General features: G+C 42.0%; 1 long non-coding RNA gene across 1 annotated transcript in view; it reads left to right on the top strand.

Annotated features, from left to right (window-relative positions):
- The window catches only part of LOC109320171, a 54,512-nt gene extending 39,711 nt beyond the window's left edge, over positions 1 to 14,801 (top strand). Inside the window, exon 3 of the long non-coding RNA XR_002103740.1 lies at positions 14,553 to 14,801. This is a non-coding gene — a long non-coding RNA (uncharacterized LOC109320171). The remainder of the gene's footprint in view (positions 1 to 14,552) is intronic.
- The last annotated feature ends 10,323 nt before the right edge of the window (positions 14,802 to 25,124 follow it).

Here is a 25,124-nt window from a genome sequence, read left to right as displayed (position 1 = left end):
CAGGGGGTCGGACTAGATGATCTATTCAGGTCCCTTCCGACCCTAGAAACTATGAAACTATGAAATCACTCTCTGGGTGCAGCCCTCCAGCCAGTTGGCAACCCAATTGACTGTGTGGGTGTCAACACCACAGTCCCCCAGTTTCTTAATGAGAACAGGGTGACAGACAGTGTCGAAGGCCTTCTGAAAGTCCAGGAAGACTACGTCCACTGCTACCGCTGCATCTGATGTTCATCTTGTGGTCAATCATGACTCCCAAGTCTCTTTTGGCTGTGGTGATAGTGAGTGTAGTACTGCCAAGCCTATAAGTATGATGAGGGCTCTTTCTCCTGAGGTGGAGTACCTTGCATTTCTCTTCATTGAATGTCATCAGATTTTGATCTGCCCACCTTGCGAGCCTGTCTGGGTTGGCCTGAATCCCCAGCCTATTCTCTAGCATCACCACACTTCCCTCTAATTTGATATCATTTGCAAACTTGGCCAGTCTGTTTCTGACACCTGAATGCAGATAATTTATGAATATATATTAAAGAGTACTGGTCCAAGTACTGAACCTGGGGGACACCACTGGTCACCATGTGGCATGTTGACTTAGTTCCATTGAATATCATTCTCTGGGTCTGACCATGGAGCCAGTTTCCCAGCCATGAGACCATGAGGTTGTCGAGGCCTCAGTTCCCCAATTTTACCAGGAGGACATCATGGGAGACCAAGACAAAGGTTTTTTTGTAATCCAACTATATGACATCAACCTCTCCTCCCTTGTCCAGGTGACACATCACCTGGTCATAGAAGGAAATGAGGTTGGTCAGGTAAGACCTACCCACAATGAAGCCATGTTGGCTAGCTATCAGAATGTTGCCTTCCATTAGCCTGTTGTTGATGGCTTCTTTCATATTTTTTTCCAAGATCTTTCCAGGAATTGAGGTCAAACTGGTTGGCCTATAGTTACCTGGATCTGCCTTCATTCCATTCTTGAAGATAGGCACCACATTGGCCCTCTTCCAATCTTCTGGAACCTCTCCAGAGCACCATGACTTCTCAAATATCCTCACCATTGGTTGTGCTATGATGTCAGCCAACTCTTTTAGCGCTTTTGGGTGCATTCCATGTGGGCCAGCTGACTTGTGAATGTACAGCCTCTCAAGCCTTTCAATCTACTCTTGAGAGTAGATTCAGGCTGGACATGAGGAAGCACTACTTCACAGTCAGGGCGGCTAGGATCTGGAATCAACTTCCAAGGGAAGATGTGCTCGCTTCTACCCTGGGGGTCTTCAAAAGGAGGCTAGATAATCACCTAGCTGGGGTCATTTGACCCCAGTACTCTTTCCTGCCATGGTAGGGGGTCAGACTTGATGACCTGCTTAGGTCCCTTCCGACCTTACTTACTATGAAACTATGAAGGTGTAGATGCCAGCCTATTCCCACTACTGTGCTGTAATTTACTGTGTAATAAATTTAAGCCCGCACAAATACACATGTAGACATGCCCCCTATGTACAAAAACATCAAACTAGGCAAAAATAATTAAAATATATTGTTTTATTAGTTCTGCAGTCATTACAATTAAATGGATATCTCTTTTTCAGATTCATAAAAGGAAATCCAGCCTTCTTGGGCATCTTGAAAGTACATCTAGTGCTTCACTGAAAGTTATTTCTGTACCTGAGTTAATGTTTTTAGTTGAAATTAAAAAAGTCTATAGGGCTATGAAATCGGAGCTATGTTCCCCAGATCAGCTAACAGTAGAATTGCAGAAGAAAGGTAGTTTGATTAACTGAACATCAAAAGCATTAAAAAGGAGAGGGGGTCACTAACATCTGTAAAATGAAGAGTTTAGAAGGAATCAGGATTATAAAGAGCCATGAAGTCAATTGATTATGTTACTGCTTCCTGAATAGAAATGTTGCTGCTACTGTCAGGTATTTGGTTTTAAATTTCGTATGGACCAGGAATCAAAGGGGGGTGCAACTCTACAACTGCATGCCCATGGATCCACCCTTGTTTCCCTGATAGCTACTTCCACATTTATCTCAAAATTTTACTCTTTGATTTCTAAAACCCTCTTAAAATTAATTGAAAAACTCCTTCCTCTATATCCTCATTTAAAAAGATTATTGTTGTAATGGGTGGTAAGTAAACCTGCTTAGTTAAAAGAAAAAAATGGCTTCAGTTTCCTCTTAAAACCAAAAGAGAACTAGAGCTGAAGCTATGCCGAGGTTTTAAAAAATACATTTTATTTTCTTGGATTTGTCTTAGATTAAATGATCCAGGAGTCAGGGTTTTTGTCCATCTATTTCTATGTGCAAAGCATAATGAAGAATAAAAAACATTGTTTCAGGTAACAGCAGAAGCTGAAAAACTATAACAAAAATTTTGGAACCTTGGCATTCCTACAGTTAGTTTCTAAAAACCACATTTAGAAATGCAACTGTATGTAGCTTATATATGAGTGCAACAGTTGAATACCTAGAGAACCCAATGACTTCTACATGACTTGAGGGTGCCCACACACTTCTAAACGGAAGGTCATTTTTATTTATATGTCTACCTATTGTATTTAGAGGCCTAAGGTTAGGCAACCAGGTTGGAGAATTCTGGCCCGAAATACTTCAGGAAAGCTTGTTATGATGAGATTTACAGTTCAATTAACAGACTATAAAGGTTTGCGTAATCACTTGAACTTTTAGTCACATCTTTGAACTGAATTAGCCTTTGAACATTTTCAGGTTTATCCATCCCTCATTTTAATTTACCATGCTCTGAAATCTGGCTGCCCCGGTGCACAATGTATTTTTTAATGGTTTTAATAACTTCCTTTACATGTGACAAGCAGTATCTAGAGTGAGTTAGAGGTAGCATGTCAGCCTGAATTGTCTGCCTTAATGTTAAATTTCCTTGCTTTTGTGGATTTAAATCAGATTCTTAATGCTACTTGAAATCTTTTTTTTTGTCGTTATATTTTAATGCTTTTGCGTTAAACCTCCCAGAACAGTGTCCTTTCCTGGCAGTAGCTATACTAAAACCACCAGTGCCAGAGGAAAAAAAAAATCTGTCATTGAAATGTATGAGAGTTTGAGTGACAGACTGTACACTCAACTTATACATTCATAAAATGCATACTTTGTCCTTGCCAGACTGAAATGGCTGCTTTGGACTAATTGTGGTCCCTGTATCATGTTAATCCATAATGCTAGAGCCATTATGATTCTAATACAGATATGCATATTTTAAAAAAATCTCTAAGAAAAAGTTTCATATGCACAGCAGGTGATAGTTATATGTTAATACTATTTGTTTCATTTAGTTTCATGGTGTGTGTGTGTATTTATATGTATTATATATATGTATATTATTTATGGTATATAAGAAGACTTGAATTGACTTAAGTCACTGGTTGCAAAATTTCATATTAAAAACCAGACTGTTTACAGATATAAAAAACAAAAACAAAAATGGTGCTTTATTTTAAATTCCGTGTGCCCCTGCGCAGAGCCCAGCGCAGGCCCAGAAAAGGCATTGTATTAGTTGGAGCTGGCTCACCCAACATCTGTATTGATTGGGCACTTTAGTGAGGCTTTTTGGGCACTTTTCTCTAATAATTGATTGAATCAGCTATTAGATAAAAGCATCAAAAAGTCCCGCTGAAGTGCCTGATCTATACAGATGCTGCAGAGCCACGTTGAACTAACATGCTTCTTCTTTTGGTAAAGCAAACTTTTTTTCCCACATCTGTCAGCAGCCATAAAGTTTTCAGTATCCATCACCAATAAATTCTATTTTTCAGAGAATATTATCATTCATGAAATGTGCTGAACTGTCAGCCTTGAACCTTCTGTTTGCTAATTGCTCAGGGATAGAATGGACACAGCCAGTACTAAATTCTGCACATTATTCTGTTAATATGTGTAACCCTTCTACCAGGCATGGGATGGCAGTAATGGGGGCCAGGTTTGAACATAAGGGTTAAACACCACATTTTGCTTGAGCCTCCACCCAGAAACCTAGGAAAATAAATTGCAACTGACGTTAATGTGAACAAATTTCCCCACTCCCAAGCAAATGTTAAACTAAAACAGGGTTTGTTACAGAAAAAAGGGGAGCAAACATACACCTTAAGAAAAAACTGTACTGTTAAAACTTAGTTAATGGTGGGTGCACCTATACATGTGATTAATGAGCATGAATAAACTCTGGAGCTTATTGCACCAGACTTTATTTGTATGGCGCGTGTGGAGCCTGGTTAGAGCAGCCTCAGCTGGCAGGGGACCCAGGGGATATCCTACCAGTCCAGGGCTACTCTGGCTGGGCTCCATGTGCTGCTAAAAAGGCACTTTGGTGAGGGGCTGGCCAGCAGGCAGCCCCTACACTGGAGCACCTTTGTGCCTCAGCCAGCAACTGCTCCAATCCGGCTCTGACCAGGCAGTAAGGCTAGTTGCTCTGAGCAGGCTCCAGAAGCTGCAGAGTGGCTGACTGGGTGCTTCAGCAGTCAAACTACCTGCCAGCTAGTCCTGAACTGAAGCACCCTGCACCCTAGCCAGCTGGGGCAGTGCTTTTATGTGCACTGCTGTGCAAGAAAAAAACTCTGCAGCAGGGTAGTACTTGTATCTACTGCAGAGTTTATTAATTTCATGTGCCCTAATAGGAATGCATGTGTAGATGCTGAGATGTTTACTGCACAGTTAACTAGTCCATTGCACACTAAATGTCTCATGTAGAGGTACTCAGTAATTCAAAACAGATCACAGTAACTGTCACCAGCAAAGCAATCTTCCATTAGCTGGGAAGGGAAACACCCAGAGCTGCTTTCCAGGGGCTTTACCAGCTACATCACGGTAAAATAGCCTGTGTTGGGTAGTGAGGCCTGCACTGTAGTTGCTGCTACTCTGATGCTGGGAAGTGCTGCTCTGGCCACTGGGGAGTGCTGCTAGGGTGCAATGCTGGGAAGCACTATGTTTGGCTGTTGCCTCCAGGGGTTGCTGCCACTCCTGGGAGCCTCTGGGGCCTCAGCTGCATCTTCACACTCACTGCTGGAGGGGAAGAAAGGGGGGTTGCTGATGTGCTTCTACACAGCTGGGACTGGTCCAGCATATATACTGTACAAGATTAATAAGGTGTTTTGAGGTCTCTGCTGTACCTAAGGAGAAGAGAATCATCTGTGGAGTCTTAATTCTAAAACTCTTCAATATTGTGGGATTAGGTCAAGTCCTGAAACTTAGTTTCCTGTCTTTGAATCCCTATGTCAAAATATGTATTTAAATAATTCAGGACACATTTATATTTAAGTTGTTTTGACAATGTAAGATAAAGTCTGTAAAATATGATGGTATGACAAGTTGTCTGGACTTTGCAAAATGTACTGCATGGGAAGACGTATTACAAATCTTTATTTGATGGTACATACTGTAATGGCTGCTATAGCACTAGGATGCTGGTGAATGCAATGCAACAGTGTACTGCAGCTCCATGCCAGGAAAAGTATTTACATATCTTAGCTCTGGGATAGGTATGTGACTTTAGACACCAAACATCCCCCTCCCTCCCACACCTATTCGGTGCCCAGGATTTGTGCCCTGCTCACCCACTCCCAGTTGTACTACCACATTAAAGCAGATGGGAGTTTTTGAACAAGCAGCCAATCGGCGTAGAGGAATGGCTTCTTAGAATGAATGCTGCAGAGAGCTGCCTGATGACATCATCAGTGTCCATTGCATTACGTATTAATTGGCCAGGTTTTTTTTTTTAATCAAATTATTGAACCGCTTTATCAAATTAAGCAGAATTTGGATTATAGTCATGCCTGCTATATCTGGCTTTGCTACTTCACAGAAAGCCTGCATGCACGTACTCCTCATTATTTACAAAGACTGAATGAAATTACATTTGTAATTGTATTTCAATGAGAACTAATTTTTCTTGACTCAGCCTTCAGTGATAACTGATTGAAGGAGGTGTAGAAGCCATGGATATTCTCAAGATATACTGTAGGTGACCTTATGTCCTACATTCTTGTTTCATTTGAAAAGAATAATTACTAATCAATAGTGAAGGGTTAGGTGACAGAGTAGGTTAATTCACTAGCCTTTTGCCTCTGGAGAGCTGGGTTCTAGCTTAGGTCACATGTAAAGGGGGCTTGGTGCTTTCAGTCTTCTCCCTCGTGAGAGTCTGTCCCTACCACAAAAACCAAGCTACAATTTAATGTGCTACATGTCTGGCAGTTTTTGCTGAGAGAGGTCCCAAGACTGGAACAGCAAGAACACTGCAGGCGAGATAAAACTAGGATGTACTGACATCTGTGTGAGGAAATCTTGCACAGCACAAAATTCTTCTTAAGCGCTGTGGCCCAATTCCCAGTCATCTGTGAGGATCTGGATCTTTATGTTGATATCTATTACAGAGATTGGCTTTGATCACTGTGTTTCAGTCCCACACCTGTAAAATGGGATGTTGTAAAGATAAATGTTTGTGAAGCCCTTCAAAATTAGTGGGTGTACCCTAGAAAAATGGAGGAGATTAATTATTTTATATTCAGTGCTAAATTTAGATGGTATGTATTAAACAGTGCTTGAATGACATAGGTGAAAGAAAATATTGAATAATTTCCAATTTATAGATTGAAGAAGAATTCCTCCAAGGAAAAAAATAGTGAATGACCATGTAACTAAGGAGTGTAGCATAACACACATGCAAAGGCAACCTTAATTTTGCCATTTCCTAACTTTCAGGTGCCAAAAGTGTCAACCTTCATTTTTAAAAATATTGTTTATTGTATTTATGATTTAATGACTGCACACAATAATTCTGATGTGGCTGACCAGTCTCTGCTGACTTGTGTGTGTGCGTTTACGGAGTACTGCTACTTGCCTTTGTTGGCTGCGCTAGTATTTCATGCTACCTATTGGCTGTGCTCAGGGATTTGCTGTCACTGCCTATAAAGAGCCAAGCTGTTGCACATATATCAATATCAATCTTTCCTATCTATTTATAGGATTTCTGCCATTGCTGGTGGCTTGTGGCAGCAGCCTATGAACCACCAAACTAAACTTGTTTGCCTTTCCATGTGAGCAGTAAGTAGGGACATAGTCCCTGAATGTAGCCCATTTTATTTAAGACAGTTTCAAAGGGATTTCCTGCATGAGAAAAACAAGCTGTGTTTGACCAATACAATTAATTTTTGCTAATTGTCTAAATATTTAAAAAATAAATGGATGTTGCATATTTTTAGTTCTGCAGAACGTACATATTAGACTTGCCATGTCATGCATTTTAATTGTAAGTTCTAACTGACTGGTTTAATGATACTTTGCAAAGTAAACTCAACATGTAGGTCATAAGTTCACAATGAATGAATCCCTGGATGTTTACCAAACACCAAAATTAAATTACATTCTTAATTGTTTTGCAAATACTTTGGCCTAACTAATTAAATAGGAATGACTTTCTGCATTGCTATAGTGCAAGGAATATTAAAGCCTTTAGGACTCTTTTCAAATTAGCAAACTCTACTTGTTTTGTTTTATACTATGCGGTCAATTGACACTTAAAAAAAATCGATGCCACAATACAACTTAAGTTGCAAGAAAAGTCTGATGAGGATAATTACTGTACTGAGTGCTTTCAATGTTACTAAACTTTCTTCTAGGGTTTAAGACAGACCTGTAGTGCACTCTGTGTGTGTGTACATGTGCCATTAATTTTCAGCAATAAACTCCAGTGCATATCGTTCTGGAGTTTATTGCTCCCAGGTGCGCCGTTTGCACACACGCCTGGGACTGCGGCATGTTGGCCTGGTCAGAGCAGCCCTGGCTGTCAGGAGGCCTGAGGGTCTGTCTGCCAGTCTGGGGCTGTTCTGACCTGGCTGAACATGCTGCAGTCGAGAGGGTGATCCAGTGTGGGGCTAGCTGGCAGGCAGCCCTTGCACTCAAGCACCCTTGTATCCAACCACCTGGGTCAGCGGCATCTCATGTAGATATACCCTGTGGCCTTTAAGATACTCCTAGGGTTATGAAACATAGCCATAAAGAAATATATGTATTTCCCTTCCCCCTCTCTTCATCCCTGCCATTTCCGTGAGGGATCTGAAATCTTACGAGTACTGGGATCTTTGGAGTAATATAGTTGCAAAAAGTGAGCTTTTCACTTGATGTGCTGAGGTTTTATTATCTTAATTTCTTCCAGGAATCAGTTCCAGATTCATCAGCCAGTTGCAAAGAAAGGTCTCTCTTGTCCTTAGTGTTCTCTTTTGAGGTGAACAGCTTCATTGCCCTAGTAGACTGCAAGTTTCATAGGAAGGCATGTTTGCGGTTAGGAAGTGTTGCTTAAGCAAGCCGGGCCATTTTGTGAAGTGAATATGACTTAGTAGTTAATAGTGAGCCAAAAAAAACCCCCTAGAATCACAGTGATGTCTTTTCAATGGTCTGTGATACTGCGAAGATAGGTGGCTGTGTGGTGAATCATTTGTAGCTATTTTGGGGTGCTGTGGTTCTGAATATTTTTATACCAAGGTACAAAGAATTAAAATAACTAATAAGACATGAGATCATAACTTTGTGGATCACATTATGAAAGGAGAGAACAGATTTTTACCCAGCTCCAGACAGATATCAACATTTTTTAATAGCCATGGTTATTTGGAAGCAGTGGAGAGTCCAGATGTACAGCAAAGTAGTCAAGTGTCTGAATTTTGTGAAGATAGATACCCTCCTGCGCTGGCATGCCCCTCCCCCCCGAGATTGGCCTCTGACTTGGCACTACTCGGGATGGGGCAGTTTTTTTGCTGCGCGGGCCTGCGGCATGTTGGGGGAGAAGGAGCACTAAGCCATAGTGCAGACATATAGGAGTGGATATGGGGCTTTTGGCCCGCCCACAAATTGTGCCCTCCCAGACTCAGGAGGCACCAGCCACCCCTGTGCCTCCTGGAAGGGATGTGGTAAGTTCTTCTAAGTCCCTCCCTCTCTCCACAAGAAGATGTCTTTCTCCAGGATTTAGCTTCTGTCAGTTGATCTTCTAATACAGTGATTCTCAACCAGGGTACCACAGCTTGGGGTGCCTTGAAATCCTTTCAAGAGTACAGTGGAGTGCTACGCAATGTTAGCATTGTTAGGTGTGCAAGATAAACCCAGGTTTCAAATACGAATCCAGAGTATTAAAACATTTTGAAATGTGGTGGTCTTTCTGAATTCTTTGCAACAGAAAAATTGTTCTATTATTATTTTAAAGTTAAAAAAGGAGTGAAAACTAAGAGCTGGCATTTTCCAAGTGGTGCTTTGAATTTAACAAAGGGTTCCTTAAATCTTTCAAGGTTGAGAGTCACTGATCTAATAGCTGTTCTCAGCTAATACTAGCAACCAATACTACCATGCATAACAAGACTATTAAATGTTAAGAATTACACTGATGCGGTTTACCATTGCTTGAAACTGGGATGGTCCAGTGGCATAATTTGGGATGCTTTAAATTAGGATAACTTAGGATGCTAAATTCACTAAAGCATCCTAAATTATCTTAATTTAAAGCATCCTAAATTGTGCTGCTGGGCCATCCCAGTTGGGTGACCCCAGTTCAGTTTAAGACACATAAGCCTCTCTGTGGCATTGCTGGTATATTTGCAAGACTAGCTTAGATATTCAGAAAATAATTTAGAGCAATAATAATCATTAAGTCTGAAAACCACAATAAACACCAGCCTTTTTCCTGTTTACCCGCATACTAAAAAATGTTGAGAAAGAAAGCAAGTTACATTTCAGGAGAGATGTCATTTGCAATGCAGTAGGTGCCATCAACCATAAAGGGAGGCCTGGAGTAGAAAAAAAAGGTAGCCTGTTAAGTCCTCTTTGTTGTGTAAAGTATTCCAACAAAATGTAGCCTAGTGGGAGGTAAGGGATTGTTATGCTAGAAGCTGGACCAAGGTGATTTTTTTTCCTTTCATTTACCTATTTTTTTCTAGTGATAGGCCCCAGATCTGTCCATGAGGAGCCTTTATACTGTTTGGGTGTGAAATGATATGAAAAGTGGAATGGGGCAAACGACCTCAACCAGTACAAATTGCCTGGCTCTACCTCCTCTTCTCTTCCCTCCCCACCCCCACCCCTGCATCTCCCCCATCCTGCCCGCAGGGTCCTCTTTTTTGGTACTGGAAATATGGTAACCCTAGAGCAAGTAGTTATAGATTTCAAGAGTAAAAATTTTCTAAACCCTACACAAAGCACGGATGAACATAACCATAAATCCACTATGGCATAACCATAATTGTGCATGCAAAAACCTGTTTGCATGCCCAAATATTTCAGTGGACTAGTATATAATTTGCAAACTAAATTGGGAAAGATTATAGAGAGCTTAGCCCTAAAAATAGTTATTTGAAATTGTGAATAAAAAATAGTGGATTTTGCCATTATGAAATTCTTTAAAGTTCACTGAAACTAAGCTCTCAGAAAAAGGACTAGGCAAAGAAAACAAAAGGGACTACGCAGAATGAATTCTGCATTATTGAGCTGATAGTATATTATTAAACATATTTTATATTTTGCTTCAGGTGGAACAGAACTCTTTTTTTGAAAACTATTGCTGTGCAGCTGCTTTTCACTTAACAAAAATGAACAAGGATTTATTGGCTCTTAAGGTTTTTTCCCCAGTATTGAGATGTATTTTCAGGTTTGTCTTTTTGAATATTTGGTGCCTTCTGCCCCCAGGACCTCTGAAGCACAGAGATCTCTCAAATGATAGCTAAATAAATGCTGTTTTCTGTTTTTCTGGGCATCTTCATTGTAAACATAATTTGTGGTTTATTGGTGTGAGTTAGGGAGGAGGGAAGTGGGCAATTGTAACTCTCTCTCTCTTTTTAAACCACAACTCTTACTTCTATCATACAACTGTGTGTGAAAGCCAATTATGTGGTGTAGTAGTGAGAAATTGCATTTTCTATTTGTAAACCATCATGTCCTATGCAGTAGATCTTATTTTTATTCCATAGCTGGGCCTCAACTTGTTTTGTATTCAGTATACTAGAAAGACAATAGGACATATTTTCCTTTGTAGACAGGGTCTTTTTGATAGAGGCTGCCATCAAGCAACTTAAAAATATGTATTGTTTTAAATTTAAGAAAATATATTATTTTAAGGAAAAGTGCATTGATTTAGATCACATATTCTTTTAAGGCAGTATTTGCTAATATTAGCAGGCAGCATCTGTCTGCTATATTTCTTCCTCCTGATGAAACCTCATGTGAAAGTTGGCAAGCCAGAAGAGAGGTTATTCTTTTCAGAACAAGTAGTACGGATAAGGCAATCAAATGTTGTTACTAAATTATTTAACAAGTGTGTTTTAGTATATTTTGTTTGCTGAAAGGCTAGATTAATAAATATGCATGTACTGTATTTACCCAAATCTAAGATGACTTCAGATTTAAGACAGCCCCCAATAAGTAGATTCTACACACAGAAAATCTGTCATAATAATAGGCTTATTCTGTCTGTCCAGAGCACTCTGATTGGTTGTCCTGGCAGCCAGTCACAATGCTTACTGAAACAACCAATCAGAGTGCTCCAGACAGAATAAGTGTGCTATTATTATAGATCCTAAAGTATTTCAACCAGGCATGCAGGCAAGCCCGAGCTAGAATGAAGCACTGGGCTCCCTCGCCATGGAGTGGGCAGATTCTGCTGGAGGGGAAAAACCCCAAACGGTGAGGGGCCCGATCCTTTTCTCCCCCCCGGCACCTACCCACCTCTCCTGAGGCCAGGGGGTGAGCTGCTGGGGGGCTCTGAGCTGAAGGGGGCCCTGGTGTTTCCTTCCATAGTGACAGCACCTGCAAGGACCACCGAGGCAGGGTGCCAGTGGGTGGGTGCTGCCTGGGGGGGGTGCCACTGCCACGGAGGGAAGCACCAGGGTCCCCCACAGCTCACAGGATGTACGACCCATCAGCAGCTCACTCCCCAGCCACGGGAGATGCAGGCAGGCAGAGAGAAAAAAAAAATCAGGTCCCTTTCTTTTTTTTTCCTTTGGTGGAGTCTGCCTGCATGAGCTGCCACTGGGTCATGTAGACCCTGAGCTGCAGGCGGTGGGGTGGGGGCGGGAGCTTCCCTCCACAGCAATGGTGCCCCCCCCAGGGCTGCCCAGGTGGGTGCTAGCTGCATGGGTGCAGCCCCAGCTTACAGACAGCACCTGCCAGATCCAATGGTGCACGGGGCACTGGAAAGTGAGGCATGCTCAGGGAAGCCTGGGCTTGGTGGGCTTCCAGTGCCCTGTGCACCATTTCTGCTGCCTTCCCACCAACTGGGACTGCCTGGAAATGAGCTGGCTGCCCCAGGAAGGCAGCAGGAGGACGGCTGGGTATGCTGGCAGCTGGAGCAGGTGGCAGGAGCAGTGCGTGGGGTGCTGGAAGCCCGCCTAGCCTGAGTTTCCCCAAATACGCCTGGGCTTCCAGCACGCTGTGCACCATCCCCACCACCTTCTCCAGATAGGGCCCTTGTACACATGAGGAATATCGCTGTAATTAGTTACATAGTAAACTAACATACAGGGGATGTGTTTTAGTTTGCTGTGTTACAAAGTCATTTAAATCAAAATACACTGCTGAATGTGTACACTGTTATGAAATTTAACTATAACATGCCACTGTACATGTACATGGTTATGTAATTAAATAATTAAAAAAGGGCAATTAAACCACAAAAAGGGCCAATATCCTTACGTGTACAAGGGCCCTCTTATTCTATGCCTATAAAAAAGTCACAAGGTTAGACTTTTGACAAAATATGTATTTATATTCCTAAGTTTACATGTGGCCAGTTTTATGGAGCCTTTTCAAGGGTGAGAAGTTTTGATTCTCTGTTAAAGTATTCAGTCAAAGGATGTAAATTTAATTGGAAATGTTTTGTGGGTTTCAGGTAGTAGATTATAAATATGTTGTCATTTTCCAGGTATAGAATGTAAGTATTGGAAATTCATTTCCCCAACCGCTGAGCTGGAGAGAGCACTGGCAGACGGGCAGGCCCTGAGGGGACAGGCAGTAGGGGAAGGGAGCAAAACCTGACCCTGCTAGTCTTCCCCCACTACTTGCTCCCCTGCTACTTGACCCCTCTGTACCTGTGTCACCCAGCACCTGACCTCCCCCTACAATGCCTATGCTCTCTTGTGTTTGTCCTGCCTTGCCTGAACAACCCCCATGCCTGCACCTCTGGTACCTGCCCCCTCCCACCACTGGCCCTCTTTCCCAGGCCTCCTTCCTCTCCCTTTCTCAGTGCCACCTCTTGCCCTGAATCATGGCTCTGGCCCCACTCTGATCCAGGCACAGAGCACATGCTAGCTCCACTCCCCACCTGCCCAGGCAGCATCAGTTGCAATGGTGGCAGCCCTGGCCCCAGCCCTGGCTCCAGGCTGGATTGGAGCCAGAGCTGGGACCAGGGCTGGAGCTGCTGCCACTGCAGCCACTGCTGCCTGGCCAGATGGGGGCAGGAGCCAGCCTGTGCTCTGTACCCCAATGCAAAGCCAGATTGGATCTGGGCGTAGATATAGACATGGTTGTGAACACAGAGACAGAGCTGGGATATGTGGCAGTTGTGAGTAGCGGGGAAGGCAGGTGAGGGAAGGTTAGAGGCATCGTGGGGCAGGGCAGCACAGGGCAGAGGCAAGACCCTCTACTTGAACCAAAATTAAGGTTTTTTTCCCCACCACATTGCATAAGGAAAAACCTCATGTTGGTTTTGTGCAAATACTTTCATGGAGTGATACATGTTGGAGTTTACAATGTTGAAGAAAAAGGGAGACTTTACAAATAGCTCACCTCTAAAAAAAGAACCTCAAGAGCATTTCAGAATTCAGCTTGGTTTGGAGACATTTCAGAGCTAAGATTTTAGTGTGCTTATTATAAAAACGGAAGCAAGCAGTGATATGCAAATCCAGATCATCTTTTTCCAAATATTTTGGGGATTGGTCCACAGTTTTGATTCAAGCCTGTCTCTTTTTTATTTTGCAACACTCATCATTGTAACAAATTCTTAATATAAAGCATTTTGCCCCTTTTTTGCCTGTGCAATGTATGTCTGCATTTTCTTCCAGTGGGAGAAGACTTAAGACAAACATATACTTAGGCTTGAACTCATGAAAAGAAACAGAGCCCTCATTTCTCTTGTGAATTTCTCTCTTATTCGAATAGTCTATGCTTTCTAAGGCTCCTGTTAAAAGAAACCTAGGTGACTCATTTTTTTATGATTTTCTTTTCTAAGATCAGCTTATTCTGTGATGATTATGGCTACAAGAATTACAATGCACATCTTTATGAAAAGATGTGGTGATTTAAAATACTAAAACAACTAAGCATTTTAAATAGCATGTTCTAATTGCAATAACCTCTGTCTTTGTAGCGGGCTCTACTAAGAGATAATTGACCTCTGTGTCTGTTAAGCGCTCTCACATTTGGCTGAGGATGCATAATTCACATCACAGCCAATTACCTTGTGATATAGCCCACAAAGAAGCTTGGCTGTTGGCATATTGCAGCATGGTGTTTCTTTTTTTTTCTTATCATGTATTTAAATATCTTCATTTTCAGGTTGCAATATCTTGGCTGTTTAAAAGCTAATTCAGTATGACAGACTGAAGGGAAAACAGATCTCTGCTTCTGTTCCTCCTGCCTCTATTGAAGAAATGTAAACAGGGCAAAAGACCCCAAAACAAATCCATTAATAAAGCCAAACTGTGATTTAGAGTGCAGTAGAAAATTAGTTTGTCTTACATATTATGTTTAGCAAAGCTTATGTACAATGACTTTCAAACTGGATACTGCCTTGTGCACGGTAAGCCATTTTAATAAAAACAATTCCATATTGTTTATTGTACACTTTTCTGTTATTATGTCAGTTGCTTTTTTGCAAAGATTTATCCAAAAAGAGTGAATCTGTCTTTCTTCCTTTAGTTCTTGAAGATTTGTTTCTAATTCCCATCACCTTGGCACCTGGGCAACTTAAATTAAAAGAGTATATTAACAAAATACAACTCCAGTGGGGGAAGAGAATAACAAAAGCTCCATCACTGTTATTGAAAAAGAGCCCAGAGGTCAATTAAAAATCTGGGTGTTTAATAGGTTTAAGCCTTGACTTTGTCAACTACAGAAATCCATTTGAAGAAGCATAGTTCTTCACCAAGAACCCTCAGCTGCTGGGCTTTGGCAACTATATCCCAACCAATGGCAAGCTGACTATTCCCTGATAGGCTTAAATTGAGAGATTATGGGTCTGATAACAAGATCCCAGATATAAATGGGTCCTAAATTCAGCTTAATATTTCACCTTTCATTTCTGCTTCCAGAAACAGATATGCAGTATGGGAAAGATTATATACACACATCCATTTCAACCACCAACCATAGTTTTTTTACACTATCTTATCTAAGCTGCCTCTAATTGCTGCCGTTCCCATCATTTCATGTCTACTGGCAAAACAGAGAGACCACAGAACTGAAGTTTGAAAAAGAAGGAGGTTCAGACTCTGAACCTTATATTTTCTGGATGGTAAAAGCAATAAAATCCCTTACTATTAACACACAGATTCACTGTATCACTATGATGACAAGAATTTGAATTGGAGGCTAAAATATGCAATAACACTACTAACAAAAGGAAGTTATTTTTCACACAGTGGGTGCATCTACACGTGCATTTTACTGTGGAGTAGACTAATTAGCTCCACAGGGAAGCATCATAGTCTACACGTGCGCCAATAGTCGGGTGCAATAAACTAATTAACTTCACTGTGGGATAGTACTATTGGGGACAGTACTATCTTATGGTGGAGTCATTAGGTATGATCAAACACCCATGTAGACAGTGACTGCTAGGTGCAAATGGCTCCAGTCAGTTGAGTCAGCCAGGAGCCAGATACCCGGCTCCTGCCAGCCCCTCTGGCACCTGATTCTGCCACCTGGAGCCAGGGGATTCTCCACTCTGGCTCAAATTGCTGCTGTCCTAGGCACATGTGTAGACACTGCACCCAGGAGTGGTGTACTCTGGCTCAAATGGCTCCAGAGTTTATTGTGTTGCATTAATTGCATGTGTAGATGCACCCAGTGGTAATTAAAGTATGGAACTCATTGCCATCAGATAATGTGGAATCTGACAGTTCAGCCATTTCAAAAAGGGACAAATTCTCGGAGAAATGGGGCAGCAGTGGTTATTGAGCAGAGGAGTTAGGGATACAGCCTTTGCATCAGAACTTCTTAGACCTTAAATGTTGGAGGCTGCAAGTGAGAGAGGAACAGTGGAAAAAACCCCCTGGTTTTACCCAGTTCACTCTCTCTTTCAGCATCTACTCTCTGCCACTGTGTGACACAGGATGCTGGGCAAGAAGGACCTATGTTCTGACTTAGTAAATGGCAGGTCTTATATTCTTATGTTCTTATGTACAACCAGTGTAAAGAAACTATTGCTTAGCACCAGACACATCAGTATTTACAACCCAGTTTCTTTCTTCCTGTCTCCTAGTAAATGCGAAGCAGAAAGTAGTCAGCAGTGCTGCCTCCTCAGTCTATATCACATGACTGAAATAGGATTGGTTCTCCCAGTAAATGACATGCATCAAACTGTACATACTCATTCTTTTGCTGTATAGACCTTTCAGTACAGCAAAGGTCTGTTGTACAGACCTTTCAGTAGCATCTGATAGTGTTAACCACCAAATACTACTATTTGTTTCTCAAAGCTGCAAGTGCAAATGAAAACTTTTCAGAGTAGCTCAATATTTTCCTTTCAGACTGACTCCAGAGGTTTGTTATGGGTAACCCTTCCTCCATCTGCAGAATCCCTCACAATACTATCACACACCTATAGAAAATTGTTAGAAGAGTTGGTAAGACATCTTAGGCTGAAATGTTTCATAGTTTCATAGTTTCTAGGGTTGGAAGAGACCTGAGTAGATCATCTAGTCCGACCCTCTGCCATGGCAGGAAATAATACTGGGGTCAAATGACCCCAGCAAGATGTTCATCCAACCTCCTCTTAAAAACCCCCAGGGTAGGAGTCAGGACCACCTCTCTTGGAAGTTGGTTCCAGACCCTAGCCGCCCTGACTGTGAAGTAGCGCTTCCTGATATCTAGCCTAAATCTGCCCTCTGCCAGCTTGTGACAGTTATTCCTGGTCACTCCTGGCAGTGCACAGGGGAACAGTGACTCCCCCAATGCCTGCTGATCCCCCCTGACTAGTTTATAACAGGCCACAAGATCCCCCCTCAGCCTTCTCTTTTGGAGGCTGAACAGGTTTAGGTCCCATAGCCTCTCCTCATAGGGCCTGTCCTGCTGTCCCCTGATCATGCGAGTGGCCTCCTCTGGACCCTCTCCATGCTGTCGATGTCCCTCTTGAAGTGCAGTGTGTCCTACATGTTAACAGCATGTAGGACACATCCAATCCTACAATCTCTGTCCTTAAAATATGAATACCACCATCTCCCACTTCCTTTGATGACTGACTGACATAGGCACTTAAATACAGGTAAGTCAGAGGCTGTGCCTGTAAGAAGACTTAGTTCCTTTATAACATACCCCACCTTTGAGAACTTCTCTTTGCAGCTTGTTAACTTGGTCTGCAGCCTATTTTTAGAATTCAAAATGTATTAGATTCTGCAATAGCCATGGCAGAAAAATGCCCATCTTTCTCTGCAACTGACCAAGAAAATACATCCAACATGATCATGCAATCAACAGTATGACCTCTTGGCTTGATTATCTCAATTGTCTATATTTAGAAATGAAACCACACAATATGGAATAGTTCCAACTACAGCAGCTTGCCTGCTGAACAATACATGGCATTGTGAACACTTCATGATTGTGCTCCGCTCTTTGTATTGGCTCCTTTCTGAACCTAGAATATGAAGTCTCTGCCCTAATATTCAAAACCTACTAGATACCCAAGAGATTAGTTTTTCACCATTAACATGATCTTCCATGAATTCTACTGCATTCTACTGAAAATTGGAAGCTATGCACTAATATGAAGAAAATGAAGGGTGCATGAGTCAAGGATACTGTTTTACCTTAGAGATGTTGCATTAGAGGTGAATGACAGCACAGTTTCAGGCTAAAATATGTAATAGTACAACTAGTGCTAAAGATCTTGATGCAGAAACTAGCTTGCAGCTCAGACCTCTCTTTCCCCCTTTCTCTGTATTGAGATAAATATGATCGTGGAATATCAACATGACAGGTGGAGAAAATTTGGATTTTCATCTGACTCTCAATTAGCTACATTCAGAAGTGTTTGGAAGCTAGGTTTGAGTGAAGTGCACCATGCAAGAAACAAGTTTGGCTAAACAGCTAGGAAAGGACTTTGATTTTGGAAGGATTTATTTATTCCTGTCTTTAATTTACATGGACTTTAAGAAAATACTCATGGCTATACCTAGCTTTTACAGTCTCAAGTCTGATGCTTTATTTCTTTCCTCTTTTGTAAAAAATACATATGGGGAAATTGTAGATATATTTCTAATTTAAATAAAGTCTATTAGGTTAATAGTTATAATTAAACTTGCATGCATTTCTCTTGGTAAAGTTTCCAGTTCTGCCACTGTAAACAGGCTAACTTTTCTGTGTTTCTTCAGTGAAGCACATTTCCAAAAAACTCAGTCTTTCCAAATGCATTGTCAAATTCTGATATGTTTATAAGCTTCAGCTAGAGAAGCTGCAGCTGATGGCAGTGAGGGATATTAAAAATTATAGGAAATACCTAATATGTGTTGCCCTTCCTTTGGAGAGAATATGCTCCAGGTCTCTAATTTTGATGTGACTTTGGTACAAAATGAACTTACACCTACCTCTGAAGGTAAATCCTTCATGGAGGTTCACATGAAGATCGTGTTGAGTTGGCCTGGGATTCTCATCCCCTGCTTGGCCATTTGTTAGTCACTAAAGCTGTCTCCAGGAAGATGCCTGAGAAAAAGCATCCTTTCTGAGTGCTTTCAATGATAAACTTAAGTCTTCTCAGGTAATCTTCCATTGATGATGCCCTGAGAGTCTAATTTCTAACTCACACACACACTCACAGGGAAAAGCATGAGAAAAAAACCCCTTCTAAACAAACAGAGATACTAAGAATACAGAAGATGCAAAAAGAAAAATCTAATATGGTGCTCATTAATTACATTATTTCATTAGATACACAATGGATCTAGGATTCGTGCCCAAAATACACTTGCCTATTACATATTGTTTTTCATCTGCAGAACTCAGGTGGAGTTCTGAGCATGCTTGGAAAGAGAAGGTGAGTTGCACTGTGGGGATTTGCATAAGTGGTCCAAAATGCTATTCATGTAACTAAATTTATCTGTGTAAGTGCTACTTACTCACTTGAAGAGGAGTAGGCCTAAATAACTTAGGAATTTAAATCCCCTTTTAAAAGATAACTTGGGCATTTAGGCTTCTATATCCAGGTGACTTTCACTAGAACTTAGGCTCCTAAATGTGAAGTCATTTTTTATAGTGGCACTAGCTCTTAACTGCTTTTGAAAACATTATCCAGGAAGGTTTAGTTCTGTGCACAACTTGTATCCAATTTGAAACCACAAATAACCATCTTCCAGAGCTAAGTTTCAGTTCAGAGGATAGGAACTTATGGGCTTAAATTACAACAAGAGATATTCAAGTTAGCCATTAGAAAAAAAAACAGCCCTTTCTAACTGTAAGTATAGAAAACTTCTGGATAGATTACCTAGGGAGACTCTGAAAACGCCATCAGTAGACATTTTTAGGTGTTTAGACAAAGATCTGTCAGGAATGTTTTTAGTGTAGTCGCTGCAGCTTTAGGGCAGGCAGTTGGACTAGTTGACCTCTTGAGATCTATTCTATCTGTTTTTTCCTACGATTCTGTGATTCTGGGAAAATGAAAGATACCATGTTTCTCACTAAGTTAGTAATATCCTCTGAAACTTCATTTATGTTGTGGAGAACAGTCCAGTAGATGGTGTGCTCGCTAAATTGCTCATAATGCTTCTTCATAAAATTGATGGCAGTGCCCACAATGATATTGAAAAATTTGATTGAAAAATTGTCCTTAAGACCTTGAGGAATCTTGTCTGCATCTTTATTAGCCAACTCTTTTACATAGCATATGTGTTCTTGGTTGACATGTGACCTTGAACCCTTGTTCTACTACAATTTTTTTCCTGCCTGCTTTGTGGTTATCTGTGCCTCAGTGAACACTCTTATGATGATACTCAAGGTTAATGTGCATAATGATTCAAGGAGTTTGAATGCTGTAACAGTTTTAATGCAAACATCCAGGACCATATAAGCAGGCTCTTTTAGAAGAATGTATAATACTATATTGAAGCCAGTGGGAAATGTGAGTCCAAATTTTGTGACTTCAAGGTAAACAGAAGCATTTCTCTTGTGTGAGTACAATAAGTATACAGTGCATATTTGAGATATAACTTGAGATGACTTCTACTTCTTTATCTTGCTTGTGCAGTATTCTCAGCAAGAATGTTTACTGAAGTTTTTCTAATGTGCCAGACAATGTCAGTGAGTGTCCATCACAGAGCATCAGATAAAGACTTATGATATGCATATGGAACAGACAGCAGCCAGACTGAAGTTCAGTATGCAAACCATTAAATACCAATGTATCTTCTCTTTATATATTTGCACCATTCTCTATTTTTTCCTATATATTGTTGAGTCTACTTTAATATTTTTTTCTGCAACATTCATAAAAGTAAAGGACCATTGTCTGATGGTTGTCTATTGTCAGTTGCAAATGCCAGCTCACCAAGTGTGGCGATTTCCTACCAATAGAATAAGTCAAAGAGTCGTGTGGTATTTAGTAATGATTCCAAAGTTATCAATTAATCATTGATTCTTTATCTTAGGTAATGAGATATTGGCAACATTTTCAAACTTAATTATTTAAAATTGGGAATTTAAATAAAAGGTTTGTGAAATGTTCAAGGGTACTATACACTCATAGTTCCTAATTCACTCATTTAAGTAAACAAGAGCTGCAGATAGCCAGCAACCCTTTAATTTAGTCACCTAAAATAGTCATTCAGATGTCTACCCTGGACATCCAAGTTTCAAAATAAGGCTCAAATGCTTCAACTGAGGAAACAAAATTCATCTAAGAAAAAAAGGCATGTTGATAGGACAAGTAGATATTTAAAAAGTAGAGAGAGATGGCAAGAAAGAAGATATAAACAAATGGTAAAAGATCTATCATTTTTAAATACTGTGTTTTTATAGTTCATTTCCTCAACAAGATAAAATCTAAAAAAAAAAAAATCTAAAAGGAAGTGTAGCATTTCATTAACGTATCAGAATTACCCTTCAGCAATTTCTTGCTGGTAATCACAACACCAAGTCCTTTTCTAAAAAAGTACAAAAACATTATTTCCCCCCTTCTCCACACAAAACATGGGATTTTTTTTAAACCCCAGACACTTGATCATAAGTAGGCTTTAATTTGTATCTACAGTGTGTTCTTCTCACTTCATTAGCCTTTGAATTTGTGACTGAACAGCAGTGTTTGGGCAGTCTATTGCCTAGTTGGAGATGTCAGAAGCAATTACTTTCACAGTTTTAAGATATTATCATACAAACTTTCTTTTTACACTATCTGCATGGACAGTACAAGCCAGGCCATTCATTAAGTATTTCTTCATATTTTATCAGCTGTCCAGAGCTCGCATCTCACCAGAGAGTATATCAGACTTTGCATATAAGCAGTAAGTGAAGCTAGAACCTTGGCTAAATTACTGTATTTACTCAAATATAAGATGACCCATCAATAATTAGATTTTATATATGTAAAATGTATAACTTTGTTATAATTTTCTAGGTCTGGAATCTAATTATTGGAGATTTGCCTTGAATTTATTCCCTTCCTTGCCCTGTGCCCTCCCCAATTTCTTCCCCCAGCAAGCCTCTTCTCCCACTTCTTCCCTGCTCTCCATGATCACATGGAAGTCAGGAGCAAATTTGGAAGCATGGGGCACGTCTACGTGAGACATATACCATGGAATAGACTAATTAGCTCTGCAGTAAACTTTTCAGCATGTACAGATGCAGGGTTATTAGGGTGGAGTAAACTAATTAATTCCAAGGCAGTAAATGCAATACTATCCTTCTGCAGAGTTTTTTACTCTACAGCAGTGCACACGTACATGCTGATGTGGCTGGCTGGGGCACAAGGGTGCTTCAATGCAGGGGCTGCTTGCCAGCTACCCCTGCACTGGAGCACCACCATGCCCCAGCCAGCCCCTCCACCCAATGTTGAGCTGGGTTGGAGTAGCCCTGGGGAGGCAGGCTGACCCCCCAGGCCCTTTGCCAGTGGGGGGCTGTTCCAAGCTGGCTCAAAGTGCTGCAATCCCAGACGCATGTGTAAGTGCAGCACCCAGGAGCAATAAACACTAGTGTGATAAGTGCCAGAGTTTATTGCATTGTATTAAGATGCATGTGTAGGCCTGCCCACAGACCTTGAAATAAATATACATGTAGTAATTCACATATAGCCAAATTACTATATACCCATAGACTTAGTTCATCCAGAATTGATGCAGTTTACCTTTTTTGAAACTGCTGCAAGTTTTAGCACAAATAGTCCATAAACGGACTTTAAAGCAGCACATTTATATCTACTTATATATAGCACAAACTTTTTTTTTGGCTTAATGCCTAATTAGTTCTGAATTCCAAATCTACTGAGCTGAGCTTAGTCATTTAAGTCTGTGTGCCTCTACCACTGGACAAGTCTCTTCTCTTCCAGACCCATCAGTCTGGGACTTTGGTTACTCCCCAAAGCCATGTCAGGCATTCTACATGCAGGCCCCAAGTCCAAAGGCATTGGAGTTTGGATGCCTCCTAGTCTCACATGCTCCTAGTCAAAAGGCTGAAGGAGCAAGCCAGGGAGAAAGTGCAAATGCAGTCCCCCATTACCACAAAAGTGTACAGTTGAGTTCCCCACATTTGGTAAACTCACAGCAGTCAGCCTTCCCAGCGTGCAATGGATAGGCCTCATCCTGGAAGAACCTATTGATCATGGTATCTTCCTTGCCAGGTAAGTTATATGTAGCACAAACTATATGTGATATTAGTCCAAAGGCAAAAGGCTATGATTTACCATGTAGTTCATTGAGGACAGGGTGGGTGGAACAGGTGAAAGGCAGCCAGAAATTAGAGCTGGAGCCCCATGTACTGTGGCAAGAGACACCCATCTGAAGCTCCCCAGTCTGCTCAGAGCAGTATACCAGAGGCAGGAGCAGGAGGATAAACCACTGCTGAAGGCAAGCGGAGCAGAACAGCCCTACTGTCTCATGCCCATGCCAGCACATGCAGCTTCTGGTGGGACTATTCCTGGAGTGACCGCAGCCAGCCGGTCCTGCTCTGCTTCCCTCACCTCCAGCGGTGGCTCATTCTCCACTCCTGCCCTTGCTGTGTCACTCTGGGTGGGTGGGGGGGAAACTTCAGCCAGACAGCTCCTGCTGAAGGCAAGGGGAGCAGAGCAACACCACGAACAGCCCTGCTGGACGCTGTGTGTAGTGGCTGGGGCCTGGGATGGCAGATGGGGATGCAGCATAGCCTGCCCTGGTGGGAATGAGTGCAGCTTGGCCCAACATGGAGCACTGCAGGGACTAGGCTGAAGGCTGGATCCATTCAGTTAGTGGGTTGGATCTGGCCTGCAGGGCATATTTTGCCTGACCCTGCCGTAGAGTCTATTATGATCCTCAGCATGGTTTTCTGAAGGACATTGTGATTTGGATCATAGTATCATAGTGCTTAGGGTTGGAAGGGATCTAAACAGATTATCAGGTCTGACTCCCTGCCCCAGGCAGGAATGGGTGCTGGGGTCATATCACCCCAGCCAAATATCTGTCCAGCCTCCTCTTGAAGACCCCCAATATAGGAGAGAGTACCACCTCACTTGGGAGCCCATTCCAGAGCCTGGCAGCCCTAACTGTAAAGTAATGTCTCCTGATGTCCAGCCTGAACCTTCTCTCTAACAATTTGTGGCCGTTATTCCTAGTAACCCTGGGTGGTGCCTGGGGGAACAAAGCCTTCCCCAATTCCTGCTGGTCCCCCCTGGTGAATTTGTAAATGGCCACCAGATCCCCTCTCAGCCTTCTCTTGTGGAGGCTGAATAGGTTCAGGCTCTTCAGCCTCTCCTCGTAGGGCCTGTCCTGCTGCCTCCTGATCATGCGGGTGGCCCTCCTCTGGACCCTCTCAATGCTAGCCACATCCATCTTGAAGTGCGGTGCCCAGAACTGGACTCAGTACTCCAACTGTGTCCTGACCAATGCCTCATAGAGGGGAAGGATTACCTCCCTGGACCTGCTTGTGATGCACCTGTAGATTCATGACAAGGTGCAGTTAGCCTTACTGACCGTGTCCTTGCATTGGCAGCTCATGTTCATTCTGGAGTCAACAATAACCCTAAGATCCCTTTCTGCCACTGTGTTGACAAGAAGGGTGTTCCCCAGCCTATAGGTGTGTTGCTGGTTCCTTCTCCCTAGATGCAGCACCTTGCACTTGTCTGCGTTGAATTCCATTCTATTCTCATCCACCCACCTCTGTAATTTGTCTAGATCTAGCTGGATTCTGCTCCTCCCCTCTGGTGTGCCCACCACGCCCCACAACTTGGTGTTGTCAGTGAATTTGGACAGTGTGCATTCCACACCCACAGCCAGATTGCTGATAAAGTTGTTGAACAGTACGGGCCTCAGGACCAAGCCCTGGAGGACTCCACTGCCCACATCCCTCCAGGCTGAAAATGACCCATCCACCACCGCTCTCTGAGTGTGACCATCTAGCCAATTTGCTACCCAGTTTGCTCTGTAGGCATCAATGCCACAGTCACCTAATTTTTTTAAGAGAATGTGGTGGGATACCATGTCAAAGGCCTTCTTAAAGTCCAGGAAGACTCCATCCACCCCAACACCCTCATCCAGGGACTTTGTGATCTGATCATAAAAAGAAACCAGGTTAGTCAGGCAGGACCTGGCCTCAATGACACATGTTTGTTGCCCCTGAACATTACCTCCCCTCCAAACGTGCTCCTTGATAATTTTCTCAAAAGTCTTCCCAAGGACCACCGAGATAAGACTGACTGGCCTATAATTGCCAGGGTCCTCCTTTCTCCCCTTCTTG

Source organism: Crocodylus porosus, unplaced genomic scaffold (genome assembly GCF_001723895.1).
Source record: "Crocodylus porosus isolate Cpor-Errol unplaced genomic scaffold, CroPor_comp1, whole genome shotgun sequence".
Classification (NCBI taxonomy): Eukaryota; Metazoa; Chordata; order Crocodylia; family Crocodylidae; genus Crocodylus; species Crocodylus porosus.
This window is presented reverse-complemented; position numbering and strand designations above follow the sequence as displayed.